Source organism: Canis lupus, chromosome 14, assembly GCF_003254725.2.
Source record: "Canis lupus dingo isolate Sandy chromosome 14, ASM325472v2, whole genome shotgun sequence".
Taxonomy (NCBI): Eukaryota; Metazoa; Chordata; class Mammalia; order Carnivora; family Canidae; genus Canis; species Canis lupus.
The window spans coordinates 27,575,528-27,593,677 of record NC_064256.1 but is presented as its reverse complement, the minus strand read 5'-3'; the positions used below and the strand labels follow the sequence as shown (position 1 = coordinate 27,593,677).

The window sequence follows — 18,150 nt, the reverse complement described above, 5'->3', positions numbered from 1 at the left end:
ACTGTGAATCCAAGTCCTTCACTTACAAATATACATGGAGTATCTTATTTACTTCTCACAACCTTCAAGTCATCAGTGAAGGAATAACTTTGAAAGGATAAATAATCAAAGAACCTCCCTTGAGATCAGACAGGTAGCAAGCTATAGGCCAAGTCCACTTGCAGGCTCTGAGCTCCTCACTCCAAGTTTGTCTACCAGGACCCTTAACCACCCCAGGCTTTGTTCTCCAAAGTCAATTTTATTGTCCTTTTTTTTTTTTTTTAAATTCTCTTGAGAATCAAATCATTTAACATAAGGAAAATCACTTAGATTACTGAAAAATGCCACAAGCTAAAGCATTTCCCCACTGGTCCAAGTGCCTGCTGCCCGCTGCAGGCTATCTGGCTTGAAATTCAGTCTATTCTCCCATAAATTGGACTTGTTGAATTGTTAACAGATTCTACTACTTACATCCTGCTTGTCTGTTTCATCCAAGGTTTAATTTCTTTGTGCTTGACAATACAAACTTAACAGATGATAAATGATCACAACATTAATTTAAACTTTAAAATAAATACTGTGCAGCTTAAGTCAGGGTACATGAATTTTAAACCCCTATCCTCAACAGAAAAAAATGTGAGAAATAGAGAGGGCACTAGAATTAATACCTTAAAAAATAAAGGACAGCTCTCATCATGCTCAGGGCAAAGGAAGGAATACTGCAGTCACTCCAAGAAGAATGCAAAAATGATTTCCATGCTATTGCCAGTGACATATAAAGGTAAGAGAGATGGGCTACCCAACAAGAGCATAATCCATGAAAGAAAAAAGCTTTTTCATCACGTTTATTGAACTGGATACTACTCATGCCAAAAGGGTTCATTGTTCACTGTAGTTTCAGCATTTATTTTAAACCGCTACAATATCCCTTTTAGGTTACACATAGGGAAACAGAATGTAGCTGTATTACATTTAAGTTTTTGATGATTCAGTTATTATATACAAATTGCTTACCCCCATGCTCATTAAAATCATGGTCTGAGACCAGTTAGTTTTATTCTCTTGCTAAGAAAGAGTAAAGTATCTTTGTATCCATATTCACTAAATAGATCAAATCAGAGCTCAATTTTACCAGAAATTTTAGCACATTTTTTTCCAAAGAAATACTGATCATGAATGGTGTCTGAACATGGGAGACATCAACTTGACCCAAATAAAATTAGCAAAGCTAAATATTGCCCCCAGTTGTAACAGAAAATACCAGCTTTTGTGCACATATACATTTCTTGTCTCTAAAATCCAGGTTGGTAATAATGAAATCTTCTCCTTCTTTCTCAGCCACAAACAAGTTAAAGCTGATCTCAGATACCATAATGTGGTTTCCAGGGCAGGGGAGATTTACTGCCCTCAACTCTCTGGAAAGCTGGTAAGTTTTCAGTGCAGACAGCAGGGACTCTGGCCCAGACTGCACGCTCTTTGGTTTTATACAAAAATGCTGCCAGGTTGGACCGTGCTACCCAGGATAGGAAAGTAGGGCAGTATTCTCTAATGAGAAGCTATGATTAGAGGCAAACCCTTCTGTATGCAAATTTCACTGATCCTGTATTTATCTACATATTTTTATAAGGGATTGGTCATCTGTGCATGTGGTTGCCCACTTTATCCACTGCTATTACTTCTAAGTATATCAGATATAAACCTTTTTTCTTTTCAAATAATCTGTTACATTTTCTCTTTTCTTCACTTTGATTACTTATAAAAATCTTTTCTTCACTTTGATTACTTACAAAAATCTTTAATAAAGGTATCTCTACACCCAATGTGGGGCTCAAACTCACAACCCTTAGATCACAAATTGCAAGCTCTATGGACTGAAACAGCCAGATGCTCCACTTTGATACCTTTATTAATTAAAATTTGCAAGTGTAGGAGGCACCTGGGTGGCACAGTGGTTGAGCATCTGCCTTGGCTCAGGCCATGATCCCCAGAGTTCTGGGATCAAGTCCCACATCAGGCTTCCACAGGGAGCCTACTTCTCCCTATGTCTCAGCCTCTTTCTGTTTGTCTCTCATGAATAAATAAATAAAATCTTTTTTTAAAAAGATTTGCAGGTATCAGAGGTAAGGCAAAAACTCATTTATTTCTATATCATCCCCAGCTGGTAGGTCTAGATATTCCTCATAGTAAGAAATCCCCCAGAAGCCAGCCACTGGTTGTAGAAAGATGGTACACTGTCAGGTTTCATGTGTCAGGACACCATGTTGCATTCACTCTGCTAATGGCCATTAACTATGTTGTGCTCAGCTGTAGTAATATTATGTTTCACACATTATGTCAAGCAATGCTTCTTATAACGTTCCATGTAGGGTGGATTTTATATACGTATTTTTACTTTCCTCTATTCAAACCAAGGGGTATGAGAAGTTAGAACCTTTCACCTAGATCCTTTCAGCCCTGTAAAACGCTTCTTCTTATGCCAAAACCTTTACATACCACTGCCAGATTCATCTTCCTGGGGAGTAATTCCAATAAAATTCAAATTATTTAGCCTGGCATCCAAGGCCTTCTATGGTCTTGATACAACTTGTCTTTCAAAGTCAATTTACCATTATGCCTCCCATAAGCATTCCACTCCAACCAAACTCATTTTCTACTTTATTCCCCTGTGCTTTCCCACTTCCAGGTAGAACGCCATTCAGTTGGTCTTTTAAAGACTTAAATTATACCAATCCTTATAAGCCATCCAAAACTCTTGCAAGAAACTGCCAATAAAAGTAATTTCTTTTTCCTTCTATAACTCTCATAACACCTTTTATATTTTTTACCACATTTATTTTCCATTATCATTATTAGGGAATAGGTCTGATTTTCCCTGTAAGACTGAAAGCAGGATTTGTTATAACTATAAAATAATCCCAGTACATTCTGTAGCATCGAGTGGGCAGAGACTCAACCATTTGTAGAATGAATTGAACAAATTGCCTCATTTTCAAGAAACGATTCAGCATTCATGTTTGTCTCAGCAACATTGTATACACCAGTAATGTAAAGCCCTTGGATAAACATGGTACAAACAAGGTGATTAGCTAAGCAGGGTATATTTCTAACCTGCTAGAGCAGTGTTCTTTGGGAAAAGCTCCTGGAGTCAGGGTAAGTAGCAAAGACACCAGTCTCTCTTGCCCTACCACACTCTGCGGACGTTCAGAGCCACCTCACGAGGCCAGACATCTGACTCTCCATGAACAGCACCTCCCAGATCTGTTATGCTGGGATGCATTTAAGAAATGTATCTCATGATGGAATTTTTGCCTCCAGTCCTAATTGGCAACTCCGTATATGTGGGGATAAGCACAAGGCCTTCATCTGATGAGGCATCCAAGCATTCAAATTGCAGCTCCAAGACTTAGGAAGCTTGCAACAAGGTTCATCACCTCTGGAATCCTGCTTGGGAAAATGCTAAAGCACCCTCCTCCCCATCCCCCTTCCCCCCCCCCCCCCCCCCGTATGATGCAGGAGCTGTGGTACTAGTCCAGGGGCTGACTAGTGCGCTTTAATTGGTTTTTATGGTGTTTTGCAGGAAGGAAGGCTTAACTGGTTTCTACGGTGTTTTGCAGAAGACAATTCTTTTTCTAAGAAACTAGCTTGCAGGGGTGCCTCAGTGGCTCAGTCAGTTGAGCGTCAGATCTTGGTTTTGGCTCAGGTCATGATCTCAGGGTCATGATATTTATATCATGGGCAACCTGGGTCTCTGTGCTCAGCGGGGAGAACTCTACTGAAGATTCTCTCTCTCTCTCTCTCTCTCTCTCTCTATCTCTCCCTCTTGCTCTCGCTCTTGCTCTACTCTCTCTCTGTCCCACCCTCTTCCTTTCTGTGATTCTAATAAATGAATAAATCTTTAAAGAAAAAAAAGAAACAAACTTATAGAAAATCAATCTTAGACAAATTCATGTTTACCCTTCATATATTCATAGTTCTAAAACATCCTAAATTGTGTTGTATAAAATGTATATATTAGGGGACAGGCCTAAGCATATATCATGGAAGTCACTCCCTATTATGTGTATGTAAAGCCCTAGCTAGCACAAATGAATACGCTCACTAAAGTAAAACTGATCAACAAGCCATATTACCATAAAACCAAGCCTGGAGTGGTTGTTTAGGTCTTGGCACTCTACTTCCAAGGAGAGACAGTGGATCTTTCTTAAGCTCTTCCTTAGGGATCAACTGAAGAGGGATATCTTCATGTATTCTCACAAAACAGGGAAATATTAAAATTTATCTCCTATGAGACAAGAGGACTTGTGGTCCAAGGGATTGTTTTATCATTGCTTTGAAGTCTAGAGAAGCATGATTCTGGCTGTCATCTGTTTTAATGGACTAAAGATCAAAGGAAGAGCCATCTGAGTCAATCACATTTCTAACCACTGGCCCTGTAAAAACAGATGATGTGTTTTATTAGCCAATGTGCTCTAGGAGAAGGCAGTGGTGATCAGAAACCATATCCAAAATCATATCCCTATCAAATCCCCTCCTCAAAAAGAATGAAAACAAGAAAGACAAAGGGAAGATTTGCTCTGCCAGTTAATCGCTATTAAGTGCAGTCAGAGCTGCTACCCTCTCCTTGCCACCCAGAAGCAAGTTTCAAAAAGCAAAACTGACTAATTTATGTGGGTTTTGTGTGGGGGATAGCTATCAGAAATCCAAGTCCAGAAATCCAGAGAGGGGCAGAGGCAGTATGCCAGTTTCCCGAGACCTAGACTGTCAGTTTGCCATGATGGAGCAGAAGATCCAGCAAGGAAGAGGAAAGAGAGCAAGGCTTAAACATAATTCTTTTCAAAATTGCACCAGGGAGAAAGGAGAAGAGAAGAGTCAAGGTAGGGACTGAGCTCTAAGCTCAAACATATCCCACCTCCCTGGATAATGGTCTAGAGGGTGGGGTGGTCATAAGATACAGCAACATCCTAGAGCACACACAAAAAAAAAAGCCTTACACTCCCTGGCAGAGCCAGCGCCTGCAGTCCTAGTGACCACTGGCACCACAAAATAATGCTGTTCTACTTAGGTGTTCAGTCAACTTGAAAATGCTGTGTGATTTTTGCTATTTTTGTAAAGTCCCTGAAACTGGAAAAAAATTCACTTGGAATTATTTAGGATATATAGTTTTCACTAGTCAAGAGAACCATGTTTGCAATGGAGGCCATGCAGATAATTGTTGAAGGAAAGCGAGTTTTAAATCAATGAAAAAAGTAATTATCAAAAGGAACAATTATTTTAAATGTAGCTGTTGAGTATTTCCTCGTTATTCATGTTTTAGATAGCACCAAATGTTGCTATGTAGAGGCTTGAGAAATTTCTAACCTTGTACACTGAAAGGATATTTCTAGTACTATACTGCACATTGTACAATGTATTATTCCTGAGATTTAGTTTTTGTGTAATTGTACAGCCTGACCACAGAATAGAAATACATAATTAAGATGGTTCATGTTGATCCTGTTTTTTGCTTTTGAGCAAAAAATTTAGGTTCTCATATTTTCATGGTTTACCAAGTGCTCTCTTTAAAATTTAAGGACCCACTATATTTAAAAGTGTATTAAATTCTATGTTGTCCATGTAAATCGGCAATATTCTATTTTAATGGGGAGGAGAGGACTTGTATATATTTTTTGACTGACTTACCAGATGTTAGAACTTTAAAAAAAATCTATCAAAAACTCTGCCACTGATTCAAAGTACCCTGGCATGTCTCTTTCTTTCTTTTTTCTTTCTCCTTTCTCTTTCTTTCTTTCCTTCCTTCCTTCCTTCTTTTTCTTTCTTTCTTTCTTTCTTTCTTTCTTTCTTTCTTTCTTTCTTTCTTTCTTTTTCTTTCATGTGAACACTATTATTTACTGAAGTACTTTTGAAGGGTATAGGCAGAAGTTGAACTATCACTGTGCATTGTGTTAGAACTGCTAAGCTAACACTTTCTCTGGTCTTTAAATTCACAAATGGGGTATTTGCAATTATACAAAACTGAAATTCTCTGTGCATTTTCTGAAGAACTGAAACATCTGCAATGAATGATATATTGCTTTCACCGAGATAATACTTACTTTAGAAGTAATCTTTAAGCCTCTGAAAGAGTAATAAGACTTTATTGACTTTGATATTTTCTTTATAAAATTTAAACTCACCCATAGGTGTCAATTTCTAAAATGCTTGAATTCACGCTCTCTTGATATCGTATCATTCCCTAGAATACAGCATTTTGATACAGTTTCACAATGGCACCAAGTATAGGACTAAGCACAAGATAGGAAAAGGAAAGAAAAAATGAAAGAGAGAAAAAGAGATGAAGAACAGAGGAAAGGATGAAAGCTTATCCAGAAGGACTGTGGTGTGGACACAGACATATAGAGTGGTCCATCAAGCCTAAAGAGCCTTTCAATCTTTCAGTTATTCTCCATGTGGTGAGTCCCATCCTCACAAAGTAGGAACAACAGAATCTCTAGCATCCCTGCCCAAGTATAATCAGCACCCCTGAGCAGGTGACAGCTCCCCAGGTGTTTCCATGCCCAGCTTCTCACCCCTTTTCTCCAGGCTAGTCAAGATCCCATCCTGATGCCCTTTGCAAAAAACAAAGACCCTGACCAGCACAGATAGTTTATTTGTGGCTTTCCTTTCTATTTTCTCTGTCTTAATACACCTCTTGGTCATTCCATTGAAGCTAAAAGAGGTCTTAGCATATATGATTCTATGAATTCATATTATAGCACAGAATTGAGAAATACTGTGCACCCCTAATGCACAGTCTCCCAGCTCTTGCCAATTTTAATACAGTAGTGCGGCTTTTTTCTTAGTGCCTCATGCTGAACTCAACACCCAATGAAAGAATTTGACAAGTCAAATAGATTTTAGATCAATAGCTATAAGTAATTAAATTCTACCATTTGCAGGTATATGATGAAGTATTTACATTTTGGAATAAGTGTCCCTTAGCCTTGCATATTCCTCATCTGTATCTAGTGACCCCAGCAAAGTGAAATAAAAGTACGCAATAGACACACCTCCCATGAATGTATGCATATGTATTGAACATCACATATAAAACAACCAAAATCATTTTGAGCAGCCATTTGAGCAGTTTGGTTGATTCAAGGGGAAATTCAGTCAAAGTGAAGATAAGCACCCCTTTCCTTTCATGATCCTTAATTAGGAGGATCAATCGAATAACTGTCACATTTTGGCAGGCCATTAAAATCTGTTAATTAATTGTAAGTAAGGTTCATCAAAGCTTGGAGTGTATTTATTGTACTTGATTTTCTACCATTAGCAGTTAAGAAACTAAAGAGCTTTCATTTCTAATTTTATTCTCGTCTAATTAATTCAATGATACCCCAGTCTTGTTTCTCTCCTAAAGCAGTTATGCACAATACCCACAACCACTAACAAGGCACCAGGGCCAGGCACTACAGACCAAATTAGAAACCATCTCATTCCAAATGTGCCCACTATTCATCCCTGATCACAGTTCGACTGCACCTTGAGAATAGATGTCAAATTAGTTTATAAAGCGCTTTTGAAAAAAAGGATCCTGCTAAGCAGTATCATGAGATCATGGATTTAAAGTATCTAAGAGTCATTCAGCCAGAAAGATGGTTCCAAAGGCCAAAGACATTGTAACAATGCTGCCTTGGAGCATATTGCTAATCTTTATCCTTTGTTTTTATTGTTTCAATTTACAGTTCTCTTCATTTGCATCATTTTTCCATGCTCTCCCCAAAAAAGAAAATTAAATCTATTTCACCCTTAAATTTTCAAATGTCTGAAAGAACAAATCTATACGTACAAGGAACTTGCATACAGGTAACTTTACGTCAAGTAACACTACGGATTCAGAAAGAGCTCTGGAGTAGTAGGCTCTCTTCTTCCTGCCCTCCACTTAGGACAAACCCCACCCGCTTGGTCAATACAGCTAACTAACTCCTAGGAGGCAGTCACAAAAGCCATGAGGACAGCAATGGAGTATGTAAAAACCACCAGAAATACCTGATAGGGGTACCTAACTCAGATTGACAGAGGGGATCACGGGAGGCATCTTTGAGGAGATGCCTTTCATATAGCTCTTGAAGAGGAACAAAGAATTATCAAGTAAAAACCCAGGGGGAGTCTGTGGGGGAGAGCAGTAAGCAGAAGGCAAGGGGATGGGCATTCCATAATGAAGGAACATCATATACGTGAGTTCAGAAACTGATAAATGTCTGCTTTACTCTGAAACAGTTTTTTAACAAAGGAATCAAGAAAAAGGAAAACTAAAGATTTAACATTTTTTCAAGTTTCCCTGTATTCCGAGCACTGTGTAGGGTGCATTTCACACACAATGAATATCTTCACATATATAAGTGCTGTCTACACTGTGGGGTCTTTGGAGGCTGACCTCACGAAATGTCAATCCTATGATACCACAAGCAGTTTGCACAGAGGGCTTCACACTGAATTTTCCTAAATTTTTTTTTTTTCCGAATTGAAAGTAGGAGACTAAGCAAGACCACATCATGTAGTGAAGGTGTGACTTTTTTTTTTTTTAATTTGAAGGCAGTCAGGGACTCAAACATACTCTGTGTCTCTATCTTTGAAGCTAAATAATGTGTGTTCTTAGTGCTCTGAACCCTTTCATGAGTGGTGGAAAAAAGCCACTGATGAGAGAGGTGGGTGGGGAGTTGAATATAGGGTGCTTGCATAGAGTGGTAATTTTAGCACAATTACCCTATTTATCATCATAGATCAATGAAATGACAAAAATAGAACAACAAAACACTCGTCATGGAAAATAAAGCATGTTGTATGTCTCTTCACTATCACCATGTGGTAGACTTTTCAGCCTGTTTCTGTCCAAAGCCCACATCTAAATACCATTAACAATTTGCTCCAGGAGAATTATGATCTCACCCTCTGTATGAGGCAAAAGAAGGCAAAGCAAGAAAAAGGAGACTGCCAGAAAGCGAGGCCAAGGACAAAAATATGTAAAAAGAAAGAAATGGAGGAGAGAATAATAAGCTCCAGTGAAAAAATGCCAAGGAAAGATATTTTTATAAATACTCTGGTTCTTAAATCAGCAGACTGAATATGTAATCAGAATATAGGGATGCTATTTAGTGCTTTCCATGATCAGAAGGAAAATGTGATTTAATGGAAAATGAAATATTTCTGGATACTTACTACTAATTCAAAATATCAAATAAATGTTCCAGGGAATAGCGGCAAATTAGATGTTTCCTAGGATTTTTTTCCCCCTCTTTCAAGGACTTTTTTATTCTAAATATAGGACTTTCAGTTTATCATTTTAAGGCACTTTTTTTTCAGATACAAATGATACTTGCCTTTTACCTTGTTGATTTAGTTTTTTTTTTTAATTCAAAGTTATCATAAACAATAAGGCTAATTCTCCATGGCTACAATTTGTCCACATATTGCCATGTACTCAAAACAGGAATATTTCAGGAGCCAAAAAATGAGATTAGTTCAATGAATATGTTTCCCAAGGCTATTTCAGTAGATTTTTCTTCTAATTCAGAAGTGTTCTTAATATTTACTTAGCAATTATTCTATTAACTAGCAAGTTTTTTACATACTATTCCATGTAACTCTACTAATTTGTTGTTGTTGTTGTTGTTGTGAATGTAGTTTATTTGTATATTTACCTTAAAACAAGATTTTAACATGTAGTGCTAAGTAATCTGGTTTAATGTGAAAACAGCTCAAAGTAGATGCCCCTTTAAAAGAGCTCACATGGAGAGTCAATGGAGGCAAGTTTGCAAAAATCATCTTATGATATGGTGATTAATATTGTTTGTAAAGAAAAAAAGCTTAGATGTAGATCTGTATTTAAGGAATTATTTCTTTTAAAGTAAAAATGGTCACTGATGGCCGCTTTGCTAGATATAATTCCATTATATCGCTCTTGTTTTATTGACTAGTTCTTAATCCCTAGGCTTATACCTGGGATAAGTGTGCTTTAGGCATTTGTGAATGAACTGAATGAGGTCATGGGGCACGAGGCTGTAACTCTTTTCTTGTTAATGGCAGTACTGTAAGTCTGATGCACAAGCAGTATGCATTCAAAACAGATACCTGATAGTAGGTTGGGGAAAAGAGAACCGGGACTCCGACTCCGGTTTATGGGGGAAAAAACTGAGAAGGTGTAACTACCCCACAGATGAAGAAACCGCAAAAGACATGGATACGATTGTGCTGTCAAAAGGAAATGAATCGCTCCCTGGCGGTTGATGCACTGGCAGTTTCAGCACACTGCAGCCTTGCCTCTTTCGGGGCCTTCACTCCGATTTAATTTCATGGAAAAGTAGCCATCTCCAAACAAAAAGAATGCTATTTACCAAAAGAAAGAGTCCTTATAATGTGGGACTTAATAAGGAAAAATATTTATCTGTGCCCTGCACAGTTTTCAAAAGCCATTATTTCCATTCAATGTTTGGTATTTTCTGCAGTGCTGGTTACAGAACAAAAGAAAAGCTTCCTGAATGAATGAATCACAGGATATAAAAGGTGATACAGTTATTTCTCGAGAGCTCAAATTCCTTAACAGTGATCCTTCTAGGCAACCTGGTAAGTAAGGGTTTGGGCAACAAAGAGTTCAGTGCATGCCGCAAACGTGCATGATCTGCTGCACAGTGTATTAGTTTTCAAGAGTGTCATGCTTAAATGAGGTAAAATTGGAGGTTACCTTCCCTCAACTAGCATTTCCCAGCTTGCACTGAGGTAAATATGAAGAACTTTAACTGTTCAGCGTTAAATGAACCAAAATAACCGAAGGTTCCTTCCAGGTACCTCAAAAGAAAAAAATGTGCGTAAGGAGTATTTCAAACATTCACGTTCAGATGAATGAAATGATACAAATTAAAATCCGTGCAAACTAATAATTGACCAATAACAGAATAACAAAATATAGACTCGATTCTTTTTACAGATGGTAGTCAAAGTGTCTTGCTCACATTTGTTAAAATCAGACCTGAAATGATGATGTGTATAGAATAGGTACAGTGGTTTTTCACTGTAGTCCAGTGTGTCATTAAAGTTCCACCCCTTGCTTTGAGCTGATCAGGGCATGTGGTAGGCTCATGTGGGCTCAACAGAGCACTCAGGTAGACTCACAGTCATCCCAACTGGAAGCCCTTCTATCTCAACATACATGTCCGACCCACCCTCGGGTCAAATGCCAGCACCAGTGGACTCGCTGAGACGTTAGGACTTGCCTTCTGCTTTTTCTTCTGGTACCATTTCCCAGATTGGCTCCTTGATGTGTTCTGGTAACCGTTCTAATTTTGTCTTTGTCACTTCCATGGCAACTCCTTCAGGTAAGTTTCGCTGAATATCTTCCAAATAGACATCTGCTGTACTTCCAGTTAGATGTTCTAACTCTAAACATCTGTAAAGTGTTCTCATTTCATACTGAACTCTGTGCTTCTTGAAAATATGCACTGATTTGAGAAGAGTGAATCGTTCTATTTTCCTTGGAGGTTCGTGTACTTTACTAGAGATGCCAAGTTCTTTTGCAGCAAGCACGGCAAAATATTCATAACTGTCCAATACAGCCTTATCATGGCCTTTTACTAAAACTGACAGGCGCTTATATCATGTATCTGGTTCATCAGAAATGGTTATCGTAGGCTTAGTCAAATCCTTGGGAATATCAACATGTAGGCTTCAAAACTGTACCCATTTCATGCTGGTACTGAGGAGAAAGCCACCATTTCTGGCTGTACTGCTCTTAGAACTATTTATAGAAAAATTCCTTGAACCCTGCCACAGATGCCGGCACATCTTACCGTCTCGCGCTCTACTAAATTTTTATTGTATTTTATTTATTCAAGAGAGCAAGAGAGGATAAGAGAGAACAAGAGAGATTGCAGGGGTAGGAGCACAGGGAGAGGAACAAGCAGATTCTGTGCTAAGTGCAGAGCCTAAGGCAGGGCTTGATCTCAGGACTCTGAGATCATAATCTGAGCCAAAACCAAGAGACAGACACTTAACTGGCTGCGTCCCCAGGCACTCCAATAATTTTTTTAAATAAAAGTACTGTTATTTTTTAAGTCATCTATACACCCAATATGGGGCTTAAACTCATGACCCTGAAATCAAGACTTGCACAATCTACCAACTGAGCCAGCCAGACAACCCTAGATCAACTTTGAAAACTAATTCTCAATTTCTCTAGAACCAAATATGCTGTGACGTAAAAGTTAAATTGTGTTCCTCATGGGTTTGATGGGAAGAATATTTTTTACTGTCAATTTTTATATGTTACTCTGATCCAACAGGTAAACCAAAGCATAGAAAACGTTATAAAAAAACACAAGGGAAAAACATTTTAACCCAAATAATTAGAATACCAGATGTCATTTTCAATGTGTTATATTAGTTGACATCCATGCCTCTGTATATTTATGTACACGGATACTAGAATGAGTAAGGATACTCTTTATTCAAGAAAGATGGAGGTGTGAATTGCTACAATTTAGCAGAGGCAATCAGACAATATTACTAAATAACACAAATGTGTACATATACTTTGTAGTTAATTCTAACAATTCTTGAGTTGATAATCAAGTTTATGTATCATTTAAAAATTATAATGTATTTTCAGTATTCTCTCACTAAATAGAAACTTCTTCAGTAAAAAAAAAAAAAAAACTTCTTCAGTAATGCCATACTGCCTTGCATATGCTAAAATATGGTTTCTGATGGATATATACTTTTATTAATAAGATCCAATGCTTTGCATATTGATTCTTTTTATAGAAAACTACATCTCAGATTAATAAGTCTAAGTATAGATAAAGAGGATTGATTAAAGAACCATGTATAAAAATATATTCTTTTTTGTTATTTCAAAATCTATTTTGAGGATAATCAAAACTGAATTTTCCCCTCAGATTTCATCACTTAATCATACTGATGGTGACAAGTACTTTCCCTCTATCATAAATAATCTTGAAACTTCTACTCAAAGATGTTGAGCAAATTAAAGGGCCCAGATCTCTGTCTTTAAGTTACATATGTATCATCTAATAGTTTTTCTGTTGTAGAAAGGTATGACACCATATGAGGTCCTAACATCTCACTTTTTTTTTTAAAGATTTTACTTATTTATTCATATGAGAGAGAAAGAGAGAGAGGCAGAGACAGAGGCAGAGGGAGAAGCCAGCTCCATGCAGAGAGCCTGATATGGGACTCGATCCAAGGACTCCAGGATCATGCTCTGAGCCGAAGACAGACACTCAACTGCTGAGCCACCCAGGTATCGATAACATCTCACTTCTTACCAAAAAGCCAAAAGCGTTTAAAAATATAAAATTCGTGGACTGCCAAACAACATCATGAACTGAATGAATATCAATTGGTACAGAGTTCAATGAGGATGAAGAGGAATTACAGATGTAAGGACCAAGAGTCATCAAAGTATTTCCTTTCCAGATCACATAGTGTTAGAGCAAGATTTTCTGATATACACAGAAATAACACACAAAATTTCTTTGAAGTTTTGAGTATTAATTTTTGAATTAAAAAAAAAACTACAAAATCCCAAATGTTGGTTGAGTTTCTGAATAACAAACGAAATAATGAATGCTTCTCTCAAGTTTCATCTGGACCAAAAAATTCAGTAATACATATCCCAATGCTTTTCTATACACAAAAGTGAAAAACTTGGCCAAGAACTGAATATAGACTTAATATTCATCTACCAAATGATAGAGTTGGAATCAAATTTCATTTTCTTATTCCCCTACAATCTTCTGCTGTCCTTCATCGTCAGTGTTAAGGAAATGTAGGTCTCCTAGGAATAAAATATTATAGAAATCTCCTTTTGGTTATTCCACTCATTTACAAAGAAAGTCTTATACCAACAATGTGAGGGTTGAGTTTACTGACATCATTGGAGCAAATGATAATGTTGATCACAGTCATGTTTTTAAAGAGTTAGTAGCCTACACATACACTTTAGGCAGTTTTACAAATCACATGCCACTTTCTGCCATCATCAGCATCCCATGCTCTCATCACCAGCCTTCTTAGAGCAGTTATAGAAAGCCTGGTGCACAGTCACCTTTCTGGTAGGTTCTCCTGCCTTTTTCTATTTCTTTCTTCTCACTGTCCATCTCCTGCCTCAGTGGCTGTTCTAGCTCAGTTTCCTTTACTGACCATTATTCTTCTGCAATGGATTTCTGACAGGAGCTCCCCAAAGCTGAGCCAAACTTCTCAAGTTAATGGCACAATCCTCCATACTGCCCTTAGTTTAGATACCAGCCACAAGTTCCAGGTCCCTAGGCCACCTTTACTTTTGACCAGCTGGCTATAACATAGGGGGGTTTCCACTACCCTTTCAGGATTTTAAATACTAGAACAACTCCTAGAATTCAGGGAAGTGTGATACTGATTAGTATAGTTTTATATAGCAAAAAGGGCATAAATCAGAATGAGCCAAAAGAAGAGATATACAAACCAAGATCAGGGATATTTTTAAAATACACATGTTCCAAGGTCTCTTCACCATGGAGTGAAGAGTCAGAACATGTAACTTTCCTCCCAGATCCATGTGTGACAAGACAAAATATTGCCAACTACACAGAATCCAGAATTTTTATTGGAGCTTTATTACATAGGTAAGATTGATTAAATCTTTGGCTCCTAGGTTGAATTTCCACAGGTCAGGCTAACATCATGAAGTTCAGAGTCCCAACCCTCCAATCACATGGTTGGCGTTTCTAGCATGGCCAAGCCCCATCCCAAGTTATCTTAGCGAAAACCACTTAGGGACACACTGTATGTCAACTTCATTGGCATCAACTAGCAGGGCCACCATGAATAAGACACTCATCTCTCCAGAAATTGCAAGGATTTAGGCCTCCTCCAGGAACCAGACCCAAAGACTAACCAAATTCTTTATTACACAGGATCCTCTGTCCTTCAAATGCTGCCCCCACCCACACCAGATTCTGTCTTCCTTATTGTCATCAAGAAACTAAGGAATCTCATCTTTTAAAATCCATTCTATTATTCTCTTTAGACAGTTAGCTCCTACTTCATCACCAGATGGACTCGCTTCTATTTTCTAGATAAGTTCTCTAAGTATCGTACATATATCAGCAGCATCAACATCACCTCAGTCTAGAAGAAATCTATGTTCTCAGGTCCCACCCCTGATAAACTCAATCAGAAACCCTGGGATGGTGCCAAGTAATCTGTATTACTTTAATCTTTAATAAATCCTACAGGTAATTCTGATAAACATGAAAGTTGTAGAACCATTTTTCTTGATCTGTATCCCACCTAGCTTTGGGATCTCCACACACCTCAAACCCAGTGAGTAGAAAATCTATAATCATATTTTCCCTCATAGCCTCTTCTCATATTTTCCCTGTTTTAGGAAATAGCACCATTAACGTATTGAACAGATATATTTCATTTATTCAGTGCTTTGTATGCATTAATAAGGACAGTCTCTATTCTCGTGGAGATTACAGTTTAGTAGAGGTAAAAGACAGAAGGAATGTCCTAGTCTAGTGCAAGACAAAAACCAGCAGCAGGGAGGCATTTCCCTGTGGAAGGGAGATTTAAACATTTATAAAATGGCAAAGGATTAACTGGAGACATAAAAAAGAAGAGGAAAAGCATCACACAGAGGAAGCCACATGTATAAAAGATTAAGGTTGGGTAGACTGTGTCTAATTTTAGGAACTTGAAAAGGTTCTTCCAGCATATTAAAGCATATTGAGAGGGAGAGAGGAAAAGTGAGAGTTAGTACTTCATGTAGAAAGGGATGGTGCTTACACTTGCAAGCCTTTAAAAGATTTTGGTCATTAGATTAAGAACAAAAATTGAATTATGAGTAAGGACTAGTATATTCAGAAGTTCTTGAAAAGTCATTCTGGATAAAATAAGCAACTTAAGGGGGGGGAAATAAGGGTATATGGAGCCCAGACAGGAAATTACTCCTACAGTGGTCTATAGGTAGGTGGGGAGGTGGCTTGCAATAGGAAGGAAGCGGGAGGGAGAGGTAGACCACTTCAGAAAGTATTTGGTCTCCCATCCCAACAACTTTTATCCTTGGTTCTTCGCCTATGCTTTTCTAAACCAAACAATCTTACAAGCATGGGATTTTGAAAATCGAATTTTCTTTTAGATCAAACGTTCTGATTCCTATAGCTCAATCCTAGTCTAACTTTGAACCTGTAGTAACCATTTAACTGTTCAACTTTCAATGCCCTATCACAAGAGATCTCAGTAACATATCTGATCTTATCATACCCACAGTAAACTTAGAACATTTTTATTTTTAGCCAACTGAAAGAATAAAGCCCAAAATTTGTAACATGGCTTTAAGGCCTCATAAAATTCAAGGATTCTTATCAAGGCACAACTTTTTAAAATTTAACTTCCAACTCTCTGTTTCAGCCATACTGTATTGTCCTGAGTTTCTCCTCTCCTCCCACATTGAACTTTGTTCTCAGTTGCTATTCCTTCTGTTTGGACATTGCCTTACTACCACCCACAGATGGTCCATTGCCCATATGTCTAGTCACATGCCTACTAATCAGCTTTTGTTCAACATTGAGTTCTTGGTATCGATGTGACTTCCATCTCCTGGAATCCCTCTCTAGCCTCTTGATTAGGGGTAGCTGCTCATCCTTGCACTCTATAGCACTGTGTAGCTCTGTTGTAGTATTTATTGGACTAAGTGATACCCATTTACTATTCCCTATCTGCCATTCACTCCTTGGACACAAGAAATCTATTTTATTCATGTCTGTATGTGGTGTGCCTTGAAATCTACTAAACTTAATAAATGATGATAAATGATTAAGTTAATGGAGTCAAATCCTAAATTTAATCATGGCTTTACTTTTGAATAACTGCATTAAGGCCACTTGATAGCCTTCTCAACTTTGGTTTCTCCATCTCAAAACCAAGGTAACACCCAGATTCAAAATTGTATAACAGTTAATTGAGTATTTGATAATGGATACCATTTTAACTATAAAAATATTAATAAATCTGATATATTTAATTTCTTGGTATTTTGGTTTTCTCTTCTATAAAGTAACAAAGGTTTTGGTAAGTCTGGCTTTTAAAGGGATCCCAGTAGATGCTATGTGACTAAGTACATGAATGAATGAGGCAAATATGGTATAATTTTCTGTTCCCTTGTCAGAAAAACTTTGCTACTATTTACTGTTTGAGTCCTTTTGAAACTCCAGCATTGAAGTCACTATTTACCTGATTCTCTCAAAATCCTTGATTGTTCTTAGTATTATTTATTTTCCCTCCAATTGATTCAGCATCAAACACAGAAAATTACAATCCTCACATTTCTCCTCGGTCTGAGAATGAGCCTGTGCTTCATAAAACAAAAATAAGCATACATACAGTCCCTCTGCACTTTTTATTTCTTCATTCTCTCCATTTGAAAAGTCAACTCCCTACACACACCCCTGCTTCATTTCTGTCATATTTTCCAATAACATGTAAAAATAACTTAGAGTAGATAAAATAGTCTAATTTCTCTCTGGATAAACAACCAGCATAAAAAATCCAGGATACAGCAAACAAACATTATATCCTGCAAAACACTTGCAAAATGTGTGATGTAGAATCCAAATTTAGGAATAGAGTCCAGCTGTCCCCCAATGTTCCTTGGGTAAATTCATTTTGAATATTAATTTACCATGCAGTCATTGAGTATCAACTCAGAACAAGGACTCCTGATATTCTCATCAGTGATTTTCCCTCCTATTGTGACCTCTGGGCAACTAAAGGTCAGTAAAGTAACTTAACCAGCAATGAAAGATGAAGTCAGACATAGCCTGTGCTTTTTAAATCTCTATTCATCTACTTCATAGAAAGCTTTTTAAGATGAAAACCAAGTTACCAATTTTCTTCCTCCTTTCAGAGAAGTACCCTTAAGCAATTGATAAAGGTTACAATATTTTCCGTTATGCTACTTTATACAACATATGGTATATTTTAAGCTTTTAACCCTATTTCATACATAACATGTTTCATGTTTATTCTATGTGGAAACTACAACCTAGAGTTCTTAACTTCAATGGCTTTGAAAAACACAGGAAAGGGGAGAAAAGGGGGGTAGTCTTCAGAGATAAGAGAAATAACATCAGT

At 37.5% G+C, this 18,150-nt stretch overlaps 1 pseudogene; it reads right to left on the bottom strand.

Moving 5' to 3' along the window:
- Positions 1–10,381: 10,381 nt before the first annotated feature.
- Positions 10,382–11,796, bottom strand: LOC112670856 (28S ribosomal protein S10, mitochondrial-like; annotated as a pseudogene).
- Positions 11,797–18,150: the final 6,354 nt, after the last annotated feature.